At 42.6% G+C, this 17,215-nt stretch overlaps 1 protein-coding gene across 1 annotated transcript in view; it reads left to right on the top strand.

Moving 5' to 3' along the window:
• FRY (FRY microtubule binding protein) overlaps window positions 1-17,215 on the top strand; it is a 192,624-nt gene that overhangs the window by 1,865 nt on the left and 173,544 nt on the right. The gene's annotated exons all lie outside the window — the stretch shown is intronic.

Here is a 17,215-nt window from a genome sequence, read left to right as displayed (position 1 = left end):
TTCAGGATACAAATATACATACTCCTAGGCTAAAATATATTTCCAGTTCCAGTGCAATTAGTGCTGGAGGGATTTTATCAGTATAACACTATATTGCAATATTTTTGAAAAGTGTAAAGAGCAATACTATTAAATTACATTTTGCATCATGAAAACAAGTGCCTTCTTTGGTTTTGCTAAATTTCAATGTTTGTTATTACACCTGGCTTTCAATACCCATGCCACAAATCAGTATTTCATTTGCCTTTAGATTTTTTTTAACATATAACATGGGTATCTATGAAGTTAGCAATATTACATTTCAAAAGGAGGGGGTGGGGAAGGATCTCTCTGGCTATTTATGCCAACCACACTGTTAGCACAGAAGGATTTTCATTGCATTGTGGGTATACCTACAGTACATTTATTTAGGAAACAGGATGTGATTTGAGAGCCACAATGTGTGGGAGCTTCCATTTGCAGATTAAGAGTGCCCATCCCGGCATAGTTTTGGCATTACCTCCCCAGTCAGCCCACTGCATGTGGTTAGTGTCTTTATAGCAACTTCGTAAGGTGGGTCATACTGTGAACAGAGTTGATGGAGATGAATGACCTGATCAAGGGAGAAAAGTGGCTTTTCTAAGATGACCATATGAATTCAGAGCACAGGTGAGGTTCAAATGGAAGACTTCCTTGTTTTGTAGCTCAATGTTTTGACCACTGTACAAGCTTCTACCTGTTAGGGTGTGAAACCTAAGACGCTGGCAAGTTAGCAATGTGATGTGACTTTAAGTAGTCAAGCTCGTTAAGTTGTTAAGTTGCTCATTATATAAAGAGTGTTTGTTTTCTCTGTGTGTGGGGCGTGAAGCAAAAATGTCCGAAAGCTCCGGAGGTGTTTCTGTTATCTTTCTGCAATAAACCTGTCTTTGGAAAGACAGGCTTCCCTGTGTCGTTATTTCTTTGCTGCTGAGACTCTGAAGCTTGTACTGCAACAAGAATCTCTGCACTGGACTTAATTAATGCTCTGCAAAGAGAGCTGTTGCTGGTGGCGCAGCGGAAGTGTTTACTGGACCAGTACACAAACTCTCTTAGGTTATGGATCCTTCTACGTTTCTACAGCTGTATTATGTGCAGAGAAAGTGAAAGCAGCTTTCAGATGAGAGAAGACCGGCTTGGTCGTAAATCCAGCTCTTAAAGGAACTGAGAGGCTGGAGGCGTCTGAAAAGTGAGTAAAACAAATCCCAAGGGGAAAGAGAAGCAAGGGCACACAGAGGGAGTAGCAGCAGACCCCAAGAATGGCAGCGGAAAATTTCCAGGTTCCCTTTACAAAGTTGAACTCTGCTAATTACGTGCAGTGGTCTAAGAGGGCTCAAGTCTGGTTGGAAGCCAAAGAAGTGTGGGCTGACTATGTCCAGAGGCGAAAGCCGTTTGTGGCTGTTGCAGCAGATGCCACAGCAGAGCAACAGGCTGCTGCACATGCTCAGAACAGGGAACATGATAAAATGGACACTAAAGCTAGATGCATGTTGATGGTATCGATAGACGATTCCCAATTACCTCATGTGGAAAATTTAAGGTCTGCATTTGAAATTTGGGAAGCTCTTAGGCGAATTCACCACAGAGCCACGCCCGGAGAGAAGGTGAACATTATACGTGCTTTGTATGAGTTGAAACTGAAGCCAGGGGATAGTGTGGTTGAACACACGTCACAGATGACTGAGTATTTCAACCAACTGTCTTCTTTAGGTGTGAATTTCCCTGAAAATATTAAAGTTTATACTCTGCTTAGCAGCCTGCATGCAGGGTTTGAAAACTTAGTACTAACTTTACAAGTTTTGCCAGAGGACCAGCTGAATATGAATTATGTGACTGGTAGATTGTGTGAACAAGAATATCAACATCATCGAAAACGTATTGATAATTCAAATACCCCAAGGGTTGGATGTTCAGATAATTCCCAGCGTGGGGGAACTAGCAGGCAGAGCTGCAAGGAAGCCTCACAAGTGTCTGCTATGGCCAGCAAGTCATGTTTTCGATGTGGCAGCAGGTTTCATTTGATAGCAAAGTGTCCAGAAAAGCAACAGGAATTTCAACAGTCCAAGGCCAGTTTCCGGAGCTACAGGGGAAGACGACGTGAGAACTACAAGAATCAACGATCCAGAGGGGGAGCAGGTGCTGATAAGGGACTATCTGCAATGGCAGCACAACAGAGTCCTAAAAGAAGCCAACAAACCTTGAAGTGGATAATTGACAGTGGAGCAAGTCACAGTTTAGTTCCAGCGACATCTAGTGGCCGCTTGATGAACTGCAAGACATTGCCAGTTGCAAAAACCGTGACTATAGCAGACAATAGTAAACGAGAAATGAACCTTAAAGGCACAATTTATGTTAACTGTTTGCAAACTAACCTTCCTGTTTTTGTTCTTCCAGGAATGAAGAATGGACTTTTGAGTGTGTCATGCCTGGTAAAAAGTGGTTTTAAGGTTGAGTTTGAAAATGATGTGTGCACCATTTCGAAACAGGGGAAGGAGCTAGTTAAAATTCCCTGTGAGGATGGGCTTTTTGTTGTGGTTGAAGAGCAGTTAGCAGCAGGTAGATGTTCAACAGGTGAAGCGCAAGCGAAGTGTGTAAATAAGGCTCCTCATACAGGTTGTGCACATCTACTACACAGAAGGTTAGCTCATATATGCTTTAAGTATGTAAGCAAGATGCCAGATTTAGCTGAGGAGTGTAACATTAAACCCTGTCCAAATTTTCTGGATTGTTGTGCTTGTAAACATGCTAAGGTTAAGACATGTAACTATCCTAGATCTGATAGAGTAAGCAAGAAACCCTTTGAACTTGTGCACACAGACGTGTGTGGCCCTATGCCAGTCAAATCGCTTGGAGGTGCGAGATTTATGCAAATTTTGGTGGATGACTTTTCAAGGGCTAGTTGGGTTTTTTTTCTGAAAGAAAAATCACAAGCAGCTTCCATCCTGATGGATTGGATTGAAGAAGTCGAATGTAAATTTGACACCAGGGTACGTAAAATACAATTAGATCGTGGTGGGGAATTTGTGAACCACACGCTGGAGACGTGGTTAAAAAGGAAAGGTATAGTTCATAGACTTACCAATCCCTATTCACCACAGGAGAATGCAGTTGCCGAAAGAAAATTTCGAACATTACAGGAAGCCATTGCTGCTTTGCTGTTTGATTCTGGACTTCCACAGCGTTTTTGGGCTGAGGCTGCACTGTATGCAAATTATACTTTTAACAGAGTGTACAATAGCACAGTAGGCAACACTCCTTACTTCATGCTGTTTGGGAAAAAACCAAAAATTGATCATCTAAGAGTTTTTGGATGCCGTGCTTATGTGCTGGTGCCTAGGGCACAACGTAGGAAAGGCGATCCTAGGTCTAAAGAAATGTTTTTCTGTGGTTATCAAGCAAACACAAAAGGTTGGAGATTTGTGAATGTAGAAGGCAATCAAACGAAAATCACAATCAGCAGAAGTGCGGAATTTTGTGAACAGGATGGTTGGAATAAAATTCATGGAAATCCTGACATACTATTTGATGTGGTGAACAGTAACAATGAAACTCAGGCCCCAGGGCAGGTATTAGTTCCAGAACAGACTGAGGAATTTGAGTCTGAGGATAAGGGTGAGAAATCGCCTAGTTCACCCAAGTCTGTAAAGTCAGAATCTTCTAGCTCTAAAAGTTCACCTGTACAGCAAGAGAGACGTGTAAAGTCAGAATCAGAAAGTTCTTCAACTACTAGTGACAAACAGGTGACGACTAGTGATTCTGGGTCAGAGGGGGAAACTGAAGGAACATCGCAGGAACTGTTAAGGCGTTCTCAGCGTACCAACAAAGGTAAACCTCCTGAAAGGTACCAAGCTATTAGTGTTTGGGCTGGTTTGGCAAATTGCGAACCTGAAAGTTTTGAGGAGGTTGAGCAATTACCCCAGGAGGAGGCCAGTAGGTGGCGTGAGGCCATGCAAAAGGAGTTGAATTCTATGAAAGAACTGGGTGTGTTTTCCATCACCAAACTGCCAGAAGGTACCAAGGCAGTAAGTTGTAGGTGGGTGTACAGGATAAAGACAACAGCGATGGGGAAACCAGAGTACAAAGCAAGGCTTGTAGCTCGAGGTTTTACGCAAAGAAAGGGGTTACATTATTCCGAAGTCTATGCACCCACTTCAAGGAGTGAAACCCTACGGGCACTATTAGCAGTTGCTGCTCAGAAAGGGTTCAGAGTGAATCAATTTGATGTCTCTACAGTTTATCTTCATTCAGACTTGGCTGAAGAGCTCTATATGGAGCTACCGCCAGGATTGAAAGTTGATAAATCAAATCAGGTATGGAAACTACATAAATCTATTTATGGACTCAAGCAATCTGCTCATAATTGGAATGAGTGTTTGAATGACGTTTTGGTAGGCATTGGTTTTAGCAGGAGCAAGGCTGACAATTGCTTATATTTCAGAAGTTCAGGAGATGCTCAAGAATCTTTGCTTGTTTATGTAGATGACCTGATTTATACTTCAAAGACACAAGAACAAGTAAAAAAACTAGCCAAAGAGTTAAATAAACACTTCAAAGTTAAGAATCTTGGTGATGTGAAGGTCTATCTTGGTGTTCAGATAGATAGGACCAAAAATGGTAGTTTTCTACTGAATCAAAAAGGCAAGATATTGCAAATGTTGGAAAAGTTTAACATGACGGAGTGTGCAGGTGTTAGAACACCAATGGAAATGGGTTTTGTAAAAGACAATGAGTTCAAGGATAGTGCTGAATTCAAGCGTGCTGAAATCTTTCAGTCAGCACTGGGAAGCTTACTTCATCTTTCGCAATGGAGTAGACCAGATATTGCTTACGCTGTTAACTTACTCAGCAGAGAAGCTTCGAAACCTAGTGTAAATGCATGGAAAGGAATTCAAAGAGTGTTAAGATATTTACAATACACCAAAGATTTTTGCCTCGAATTGTTTTCGGAAGGACAAGCACAGATTACTTGTTGGGCAGATAGTGATTGGGCAAATTTAAAGGATAGAAAATCAGTGTCTGGCTGTGTAATAAAATTTGGTAACTCTCTGATTGGGTGGAGATCCAAGAAACAGAACCTGATTGCTTTGTCGTCAACAGAAGCTGAGTTCTGTGCCTTGTCTGAGTTATGTAGAGATCTAGAATTTTACAAATGCTTGGCACAAGAGATGTATGAAAAGGCCATCACTCCAATCACTGTATGGGGTGATAATCAACCGTGTCTTAAGTTAGCACAAAATGGGCAGTTTAAAGGTCGTACAAAACATTTGGATATCCGCTTTCAAAATGTTTGTCAAACGGTAAAAGCAGGAATTGTTAAATTAAATTACTGTCCAAGTCATGAAAATCAAGCTGATGGTTTTACAAAACCGCTTGGGTTTCAGCGGCATGAAAACTTTTGTGAAGAAATGGGTCTGAAGTAATTTTGTTTTTTGTATTGCCAGCGAGAGGGGGTGTTAGGGTGTGAAACCTAAGACGCTGGCAAGTTAGCAATGTGATGTGACTTTAAGTAGTCAAGCTCGTTAAGTTGTTAAGTTGCTCAGTATATAAAGAGTGTTTGTTTTCTCTGTGTGTGGGGCGTGAAGCAAAAATGTCCGAAAGCTCCGGAGGTGTTTCTGTTATCTTTCTGCAATAAACCTGTCTTTGGAAAGACAGGCTTCCCTGTGTCGTTATTTCTTTGCTGCTGAGACTCTGAAGCTTGTACTGCAACAAGAATCTCTGCACTGGACTTAATTAATGCTCTGCAAAGAGAGCTGTTGCTGGTGGCGCAGCGGAAGTGTTTACTGGACCAGTACACAAACTCTCTTACTACCTACAATGATGGCCAAGACTGCACAAATAGTCTTTGCATGGTGTTTCTCCATCATCATAGGTAGAAGGCATTTATGTCTAACAATGCGATGTACAAAGTCACAGCTGATTTGGCTAAACTTTACTAGTGTTGTATTATGAAATATGACAATACTGTGAAGTAGAAGTCACATGCAAGTGGTTGGATGAAGTGGAAGTTACATGAAAGGTCCCTGGCTGCATTCTCATATACTGCTACACACACACACACACACACACACACACACACACCTTGCATAGCTTGGAGGTTTATTTTGGCAGCTTTCACTGCATCTCTGTTTGTTGCACTGTTTCTACCAGGGATGGTGCTTTTTTATCACCAGGGGTTTTTTTTAAATAAAAAAACTCCAGTTATTTTTAAAAAGCCAGCTTCCAGGAGTTCCAGGCACTTACTCAGGGTTTGTGCTTCCTTTTGGAAATGAGGCACAATGGAGACTGGGATGTCTTTAGGACATATGGTTTATTTGCACATATACAGTATTACAACCTAAGTCTGTGATGGAGGGAATCATAGTGTCAACAGCACAAAAGGGTCTCGTTTCTTCCGTAGTCACAGCCTTGGTGCTTTATTTCTAGGTTGTATTACTGCTCCAAAACTCTTCTTCAAACTCTGGCTTTGCCTGTTGAGGGAGGTGCCCCCACCAATTTATCATCTTGCACCAAGCCCTTGACCCTTTCTTCTCTTAATGACTCAGGCAATCACCTCAACACAGGGAATTAGTCTGTCTTACATTTAAACACTTGCTGGGTCCAGGGGTTCAGGAAGCTGGTCTGACTTATATTTAAATACATGCTGGGTCCAGGGATTACAGGTGTCTAGCAGGCACAAACTCCTAACAATACGGTTTGAAGTTGGCTTCGTTTCATGTGACATGTAAATCCACTGTATATCCTCCGGTTTCAATATTCCTGAGAATCACATCTTTTAGAGGTAAGACACAGACTGAGCAAGTGCAAGTGGCAAAGATAAACTTCTTTTTTACGTACTGTTTCCACTCATAAATGAAAATGAGCTAATTCACACAGTGTTTGGAACATAGGATACTTCCCTGTACTGAGTCAGACCATTGGTCAAATCTTTCTCTATATTGTTGTTGTTGATAATATTCAGCATTAAGAAAAATATGTAGACTTGGAGTCAGTCAAAACCATCTTTTCAGTCACATAGTGTACTGCTTTGTGAAAATATACTGTGTGTCTTTAAAATATATTAACGGCTTGCAGGCCAGGCGGTCTTTTGCACGCAGATGGTATCTCTGTATGAAATAATTCATAAACAATCCATACTGGGATTGTGATGAACTGATAAAGTGAACAGTAGTAGGGACAGTAAAAAAATTATATCAGACACACAATCTTTTTCACTTGCTATCCAATGCCACCTGCAGATTAATCTTCAAATCACGTATAAGGTGACTATCTTTCTCCAGTTGAAGGGTTCATATCTATATAGATTAAACAGGAAATGAAATGGATACATGGAAAGATAAATAATAGAACTTGACAATAGTCCTAAATCCCTTAGAAAAAGGAATACAAATTAGAAAATAAATATTGAGAGCTGGTGACATTCAGACTCCTCTTCTTAAATATACAGTGGTACCTTGGGTTACATACGCTTCAGGTTACATACGCTTCAGGTTACAGACTCCACTAACCCAGAAATATTACCTCGGGTTAAGAACTTTGCTTCAGGATAAGAACAGAAATCGTACTCCGGCGGCGCAGCACCACCAGGAGGCCCCATTAGCTAAAGTGGTGCTTCAGGTTAAGAACAGTTTCAGGTTAAGAACAGACCTCTGGAGCGAATTAAGTACCACTGTATATTTTTGGGGCATTTTGACATGCTACTGCCCCCACCCCGTCAAGGATTGGCATCCATGGGATCAGTTTCCATTTCACATGTAAAATAATCTTGTAGCAATTCTTGGTGTGTGTCGATCTAGCTGCCCCTCTCTAGATTGTTGCCACTGTAATTATGTTAGACAGACATGAACAACAACTCTGGACTAGCGCATGGTTACTGAGCGAGATGACACTAGAATGACATCATTTTTGGCATTTCTGTCAGCTTGAAAATCTGTATGTCACGTCACCCTCTCCTAAACACAATCTGTAGCCAAGGTTTGTCCTGTGGCGGCAACTTCTTCTTTTTCTTCTTCCGACTCATGGTTTCTTTGGGAGAGCTAAACCATATGCACAGGTCCAGATGACATGCAATTTTACCTAGAGCTTGTGCACTTCCGTGCTTCTGCAAAGCCATGACTTTGTGCAACATGTAGGTGAAGCCATAAAGGGGTGTGTGCAGTGCATCTCAGCATGAACTGCACATATGCACATTCTCCTTCCCCATGTGTCCTATGTCAGGTAGGTGGGCTACCTCATGCAAATCTATGATGTGACTGCATTCAGAATACTGCATCCAGTTCTGGTCAGCTCACCTCAAAACGGCCGTTGTAGTGTTTATCCCTACATAGGTAAAGGTAAAGGGACCCCTGACCATTAGGTCCAGTCGTGGCCGACTCTGGGGTTGCGGCGGTCATCTCGCTTTATTGGCCGAGGGAGCCAGCGTACACGTGGCCAGCATGACTAAGCCGCTTCTGGTAAACCAGAGCAGCGCACGGAAACGCCGTTTACCTTCCCACTGGAGCAGTACCTATTTATCTACTTGCACTTTGACATGCTTTCGAACTGCTAGGTTGGCAGGAGCAGGGACTGAGCAACGGGAGCTCACCCCATCACAGGGATTCGAACCGCCGACCTTCTGATCAGGAAGTCCTAGGCTCTGTGGTTTAACCCACAGCGCCACCCGCGTCCCTACATAGTTCCATTCTTATTTCAGACATCGTGATATACTGATATATCACAATGTTTAGCTGTTGATATGTCGCCATATTGAGATATCTCCCAGCCCTAATTGTAGGGTTTGGAAAGGTTAAAAACAAAAAATGGCAACCAAAATGTTCAAGGGGATGAAGTGACTCCCCTGTGAAGAAACGTTGCAGTTTGGGACTTTAGGGAAAAGACAAGGAAGAAGTGGTGACATGATAGAAGTTTATAAAATTCTGCACGACATAACACCAGAATCCATGGACAGCCAGTGAAGCTGAGTGTTGGAAGATTCAGGACAGATAAAGTAAAGTGCTTCTTCACGCAGCACAGAGTTAAACTATGGAACTCACTTCCACAGTAGGCAGTGTTGGCCACCAACCTGGGTAGTTTTAGAAGAGAACTGGACAATTTTTTGGAGGAAATGGCCCTTTTCATGCCACCACACTTAAAAGATAGTTAAGGAAGTGTCTGTGTTTGCACATAACACTAAGGCATAGTTAAAACGAGTAAAATAGACTTAATATTTCAGAGCTGAACTGGTTTCAGATTAGGCCCTGTGAGCACGGATCATAATAAAAGAAATGGTTTGATCCAATATTTTTTAACGCGTTAAAATATCTAGGACAATACATCTGCAGTAGATGCTTTGTGGTCTGGAGATAGCTTTGCCCCATGTTCTCATCTTTCTTATTTATTAAAAATAGAACCTACTCTGTCTTTCAGGTTTTGGGAGTCTTTTGCTGATAAATGCACCATGTTTGCAGCAGCTTCTGTCATACTGGAAGATAAGTCTGTTTCTGATCCCCCTCCCCCTGCCCAATATAATTTAGGTAGTTATGATTCTGTAATCTTTAATTCTTGTTTATTGTCTTGGGTATTGGAGTAATATATTCCTAGCATGCCAAAGTATGTTAATTTTGATGTGCCTGAAGTTGTTTTTCAAAATATTGTTTTCTCTCATTTTTTGGTATTGCCAACAACTCCTGCTTGCCTAAGTGTGAAGAAAGAAAGACCTCACTCTAGTTAACTGAAATCTAGTTGGTTAAAGGGCTTATCCCCATGTACATTTAAACAACAGTATGCCTATATTCTTGAGAGGACCTAACCAAATTAAGCTGCATTCAAATACTGGCATTTGCCTAGTGATTATGTGGTGATATGGCGCCACATCAAGTAATGCAACAGTTGAAGCTAATGTTAGTTTTCAGAGTTCACTTACTTAAGATAAGGAAGTGAAATGTGATGTTGTCATGGTGACCTGCCTATAAGGGAGCACAAGAAGAACTAAGCTTCTGAATAATTGATAGGTTCGTAAGATTAGGAATGATTTACATGCTGTTCTCTTTTGATGTTCATGCATACTTCAGACATAATCAGGCAAGTAAGCAAGCAAGCAAGCAGTTCTTGCAACTAGCTCACCAAAGCTACCATGGCTGATCAGTGTATACTGCATTCTTAAACGTACGTATAGATTACAAAGCAACACAGTTGTCCCAACCCAACTCTGTGTATGTAGCAGCCAGGGGATTGGATTAGGTTTTCGGGTAGCAAGGAAGCGGGCAGCCTAAATGCCTCTACCACGGAAAGCTTGGAGGAAGCTAGGCAAGAACTTTTTCATCTTTCTTAACAAGAAACTCCACCCGGATACAGCTAAGTACAGGACTACATAGTGACTGAACTATGTCATTACGCTATCTTCTCAGCAGCCTTCTGTTCTTGCCATGTCCTGAGCAGCTGATCGGAGTGTCTAATCAAGCGGGGATGCACATTTTTTTGGTGAATCAGGTAATTTTGCACAAATAGCAGCAGTTTATGGGCTCTATTGCCCATGCAGCTATGGCTGCCCATTACCCTTACATCGATTAGAGTGATCATGTTAAAAGCCATAGATTTGCACATACTTATTTTATACATAACTTCACTGCACTCCCATATGGTTGTGCTTCTTGTTCTGGAGTAAATTTTCTGGTGTAAAGGTATTTCTAAAAGGGTTCAAAATTGTATTCCTTCTAAATGGCTACAGACCAGACAAGAAAGGAGGAGGAGTGGCGTTATATGTCAGGGATGTGTATACCTGTGAAGAGATCCAAGATTTAGAACCTCAAAGCCAAAGTGAGAGTATTTGGGTCAAAATTAAGGGAGAGAAGAATAAGAGTGACCTCATTGTGGGAGTTTACTATAGATCCCCAAGCCAAACGGAGGACATATATGATGCCTTCCTGGAACAGATGGCCAAGCATGCAAAAGGAAGGGAGATAGTAGTAATGGGGGACTTCAATTACCCGGATATTTGTTGGATGTCAAACTCAGCCAAGAGCATAAGATCAAACAGTAATAGTGCCACTGTATTCTGCTCTGGTCAGACCTCACCTGGAGTACTGTGTCCAGTTCTGGGCACCACAGTTCAAGAAGGACACTGACAAACTGGAACGTGTCCAGAGGAGGGCAACCAAAATGGTCAAAGGCCTGGAAACGATGCCTTATGAGGAACGGCTAAGGGAGCTGGGCATGTTTAGCCTGGAGAAGAGGAGGTTAAGGCGTGATATGATAGCCATGTTCAAATATATAAAAGGATGTCACATAGAGGAGGGAGAAAGGTTGTTTTCTGCTGCTCCAGAGAAGCGGACACGGAGCAATGGATCCAAACTACAAGAAAGAAGATTCCACCTAAACATTAGGAAGAACTTCCTGACAGTAAGAGCTGTTTGACAGTGGAATTTGCTGCCAAGGAGTGTGGTGGAGTCTCCTACTTTGGAGGTCTTTAAGCAGAGGCTTGACAACCATATGTCAGGAGTGCTATGATGGTGTTTCCTGCTTGGCAGGGGGTTGGACTCTATGATTCTCACTGGTCTGGTATCAGGTGGGTCACCCAGAGCTAGTAATTTATTTAACGGTTGCAGCTTGACGGGTTGTTTCATAGGGCTGGAAAGATTTCTTGTGTGTTCCTTTGGATAGGTAGTATTCAAAGGCATTGCTTATTGCCATTTTGGAGAAGCTAACCCATCATTTAAAGGCTTTCAGAGGCCAGGCAGACCCAGAGGATTTTGCTGCAATTTGGTGGAAGTTTATTTCACACATGAACAAACGACTGTTTTCAGGGCCTGCTCAGGACATTTTGCCACTTGAGGCAAAAACCCCAGCACAGCCTTGCTGCTCCCACTGCCACCTCCTGCTCCTCACCACCAGGCACTTGCCACTTGCTGCCACTAGGTACCTAATGCCTGCAGCTCACCACATGTTTCCGGGTGCTTATAGTCTCCTAATGCTCCACCACTGCGGTGGTTGTGCCACCGCCCACCTGCTGGCACCAGTGTATCAGGGCTTCTTCTTGCGATGGTGGAGAAGGAGGTGTACCCATTGTTAGAAACTGAGATATGAAAGCTGGGAGCTAAATGGCACCTTAAACCTAGGTTATGGGCACAACAACGAAATGTCTATGCACACTTTTTTATAACAAGAATTCAAAGCTGAAGATGAATGAACTTCAGATAAAATCTTATATTCATTTTTCAAATGGTCTAGTTCTCATCTGAAGACTGCAAAAAAACCCAAAGCCATGCTGGAAGTGGGGAGGCAGAAAAAGGTCCTCCTTTCCTTCCAATCTGCAGTTTTAATCTGTGCAGTACTGTGCCCAGAGCTCAGAAACGGCTCACGCTAATGAAATTCCCTGTCGCAAAACGTGCCTAGAACAATGGGAGTTTCGAATGCTGGGCACAACAGTGGGGTGTGTGGCTGCCGTGGTGGGTATGACTGCAGTGGCAGAGGAGCGGGAGGAGGCAGCGAGCACCTGGCACTGGCAAGCACCCAGCAGCGAGTGTGTCAGGGAATGGCTAAACACTGAAGAGTGGTGGCTGGATACTGAGGAGGGAGTAGGCACCGGAATAAGGTGGATTGGAGACTGACTTGGAAGAAGGGATCAGTGAACTGGGGCAACCTGTAAGAGCAAGGAGTTGAGACTCAGAGGCAAGAGAAGCTGCAGAGAGTGAAGAAACAGGTACAGGAGGAGAGAGAGATCCGTCAGGCTGGTGTAGAGTCAAAGGCTTCTACACCTCCTCTTCCTGCCCTCTCCTGCACCACTGTCTCCCAGGACCAGGAGAGGAACGAAAAGGGGTGAGCAGAAGCTGCAGCAACAGGGTAGGGAAGATATATATGTTGAGGTCGGGGCCTCTCTGTTGCTGCAACTGCCTCATTGGGTGCATGCCTAGGGGAAGTTGAAAGGTGTAGGACTGATGGACAGCCAGAATTGGGGGGGGGGGCAGGATTTTTGTTGGGAGGCTCAGAACCGACGTGATTGGTTAGTTAAGTATTTCCATTGTTTTACTTGATCTGGGCAGGGGACAGCTGCCCTCCCTGTCTATGCCCATAGAGGGACGTGCCTTTGACAATAAAGAGTTAATTCCTCGCTCTGGACAGTCCTTGCCTGACAGCCCTGTGACAGAGGACTCAATGGCGGTGAGCACCCAGGAGGTGCCCAGGGGTGGTGCTTAGGGGGTGTGAAGTGGCAGCAACACCACGCTTGGGAGCCTTGCTGCCCTGAGACAACTGCCTCACCACATCTCATGGGCCGGCCCTGACTGTTTTGGATTTTCATTCCATCCAAGTATGAGTTTACAGTCATACCTCGGGTTACAGACGCTTCAGGTTGCGCAATTTCGGTTGTGCAACTGAACCTGGAAGTACCGGAATGGGTTACTTCCAGGTTTTGGGGTTCGTGCAGAAGCACCGAATTGCAACCTGCGCGTGAGCAGACGCGCCACTGCGGGTTGCGAACGTGCTTCCCACACGGATCACATTCGCAACCTGAGCATCCGCTGTATTTGGTAGAATTTGTAACCTTCTGCTCATTGTCCCTTTGATCCTTGTCTGTTAGTTCAGTGGATTCTGTCAGTATTATTAGATGTATTGGAAGGAATTTGTTATGAGGTTGTTGTTTTTGGTCACTCTCTTGAATGTATGTTTGCCATTTTTCTGAATTCTATGATTTTATTGTCTTTTAAAATAAAACAATAATAAAAGAAAGAAAAAGTGACAACTAGATTTCTTTGAAAAGCCATGTTCATTAAAATCTGTTTAAACACGCATTTAGCTTGAATAGCTACTATTGAAACAATGTGGGCAGGGGTGATTGTCAAATGGGTTTTGTATTTGAATATGAATAATGTCACAGGACCAATATAGTACACTCTCTGCTTTTCATATTCTCAAGAGATCACTATTTTTAGCAGATTTTCTGTGGAAAAAATAATGATCTTTATTTTTGAAAGCCTGACTTGTTTTATGTTGCTCTCTGTTATTTTAGAACATACCTTGCTAAAAAAAGGCTTGAAACAAAATGTACCCAAAAGAAATAATGTACTTTATAAGCTCACACAAAAGCCATTTGTAGGCAGTGCAACTGCAAAAGGGTGTGATGATATTTACCAGGCTTGGACCACCTTGATATCTATGGAAGAAAGTGCTGTAAAGCTACTGGGAATGACAAGCATAATATTTTGGTGAATTAGTATTCCAGTTTTTTAAAAAAAGTTTCCTATATTCAAAGGCACCAGTGAAATGATATAAACAATAGAAAATATCTAAATGACTTCATAACCTGGAGACTGCCGAGTGCCATTAACTCAGAACTAGGAACATGGTGAAGCAATCCATTCGTTGTAGGCTGAACTGCAATGTGAAGCAAGTCAGCCCATATCTCACTATGGTTAAAGTTAGTCTGTATTTCCATAGGCCTTGTTCACAGTCAAGCATTAATTAGCTGTTAATCCACTTTCCGCACCATTCACATTGGACCAGAGTAGTTCACACCTGTGCATATTTGAATCTGAATATGAGGAGCAACTTTGGTCTTTACTGTTCATACCAGCACATGTTCCCTTTTGTGTTTGTCACTGCCGATTAAATACCAACTGAGTGTGTGGGCAGATACCTTATTTTTTAACCACCCAAGAAGTGTGCAAGAGCACACAGTCAGGCAACAAGTTCTGAGCATAAACATCTGCAATTATCTGGTTTTGTGCAAATCTGAGGGATTGAACAATATAGGCCCCATCTGCACTATACATTTAAAGCAGTATTATACTACTAGCCATGTTCAAATATATAAAAGGATGTCACATAGAGGAGGGAGAAAGGTTGTTTTCTGCTGCTGCAGAGAAGCGGACACGGAGCAATGGATCCAAACTACAAGAAAGAAGATTCCACCTAAACATTAGGAAGAACTTCCTGACAGTAAGAGCTGTTCAACAGTGGAATTTGCTGCCAAGGAGTGTGGTGGAGTCTCCTACTTTGGAGGTCTTTAAGCAGAGGCTTGACAACCATATGTCAGGAGTGCTCTGATGGTGTTTCCTGCTTGGCAGGGGGTTGGACTCGATGGCCCTTGTGGTCTCTTCCAACTCTATGATTCTATGATTCTACTTTAAAGAGACATGACTTCCTGCAAACAATACTGGGAACTGTAGTATGTGAAAGGTGCTGAGAAATGTTAGTAGACTCCCTATTCCCCTCACAGAGCTACAATTCCATCCCTCTTCCTGGGAACTCTGGAATTGTAGCTCTCTGATGGGGAATAAGGGTCTCCTAACAACTCTCAGTGCTCTTAACCAAACCACAGTTCCCAGGATTCTTTGGAGGAAGCTGTGACTGTTTAAACTTATACGATATTGCAAATAGAGCAATTACAGTGGTACCTCGGTTTTCAAACGTTTTGGAAATCGAACGGTCTTCCAGAACGGATTACCTACATTCGAAAACCAAGGTACCACTGTATATGTATAAGGCCAAGTCCCTCTGTTCAAGAGCTCACCAGAAATAGCTATGAGCATGGACAGAAAAGAATGGAAAGCAATAGTAAATTCTCAGCACACACACTTTTCTGATTGCTGAGCAGTATGTGGTGTAGAAATTTCTAATATGTTTTACTTGTGTGGCTTTCTAGATTTGTGCAAATCTGAGGGATCAAAAGAATGTGTGTATGCTGGAAATAGTTACAAGCACGGCCGGAAAAGAAATGAAAGTATTAAGGAAAGAGTGGGAGTGGACAGGGGAATAGCAAAAAGGTGACTATTGATTCACCCACTCAAAAAGCACTGAAACAAATTGCCTGCAAGCCCGAGTGAAGCAGTTTGTAACAAAAATTTTCTCCAATTAATTTGATTCTAACCATGCCAGGAAAACCTGAATCTACATGGGGAAAGCATCAATATTGGTGCCGTTTGAGCATAATGTCATGTGGATGATACAAATTAAATGGGAATGCAAACAACTTACACAGTTCTCTGGGGTGGACAAGCCCTTAAACAGAGCTCTAGAATTAATATGTATACACTAGTTTATGTACATAAAGCACGAACATTTGTGTTTTAAAAATAACCCATCTGGCTGGGAGAATGTGAGAAACACACACAATCACACACACAAAATCTATGCCCGCCGCCCCCGCTTCTGCTTCTTATATTCATTTTGTAGTGGAAAAAACATTGCGGCTTCTCTGGTTTATTCTCCATCCTTTCTGTTACTAAGCAGTTGAGTGGTGCTGCTTGAGTTGTTAGGTTCACAGGCTGCCACAGCTGCGACCAATACATTAACCAGCTAAACAGTGCAGGAAATTATTTCTAGCACAACTGATGAGGAGAGTATTTATGTGGATGCAGGAGATGCACGATAAGGATCTCCTTTGTTGTTTACTTCAAAGCAGTTGTGTGGGGATTCTAACGTCACTGGAAAAAGCAATGATACAGAGGCAAGTGTATGAGGTTTTCACCCCATTCCATTTTCCAGGTTAATACCTCTTTCTCTCTGAAGCTGCTTTGCACTCCACGGAGGACCTTACCTTCCTCTGCCTCCATTGAGCCAGTTGGGAAATGCCATAGGGTGAAAAGGTTTAACCTCATCCCACCAGTGCCACTTCCCTAATCAAGTTAGCAACCTCCCACAGATGGTTGTAACTAAAGAAAAAGAATGCCGGGAACTTCGGCCACACTTCGTGTCTAGTTTTGTCCCTGAGGCTGCTGTCTAGTATGTACAGTAGATCTTTCCGAGTATCTATTGCAGAATATGCATTTACTATTCTGTTTAGATGTGTGTGTTTTCCTCATAAGAGAATGTGCCCTGCTAATTCACTGTGTTTTAAAAATTTGCTTATACTTATTATGGATTTTTTTAAAAAATCCTGACTGGATGGACTTGGATCATGGTGTAGGGTTGCCCTGTTTCAAAAAGCGAAAATCTGGACAGAAAGGTTGTTTAGCTTTTTTTGGCAAAGTTGTTGAGTTTTTTTTGGGGGGGGGGATGAAATTTTTGAGCTATTTTTAAGGGAAATCACCAAAAATGGCACTAACTTCATGCATTGCCATACGTCTGGATTTCCCCCGACATTTCAGCGATTTCTGCCCGGTCACTGTTTCCGATGGCCAATTGCCAGCTATGTCCGGGAAATTCCGGACGTATAGCAACCCTAATCTGGTGCCTATTAGGACCAGTAGGGCTGAATACAGGGTGACCAACAGCAGGTGTAGCCTGAGCT

Source organism: Podarcis liolepis (assembly GCF_965112155.1).
Source record: "Podarcis liolepis genome assembly, chromosome: 4".
Lineage (NCBI taxonomy): Eukaryota > Metazoa > Chordata > Lepidosauria > Squamata > Lacertidae > Podarcis > Podarcis liolepis.
The sequence above is the reverse complement of the archived record's forward strand: the minus strand, read 5'-3'. Positions and strand labels throughout refer to the sequence as shown.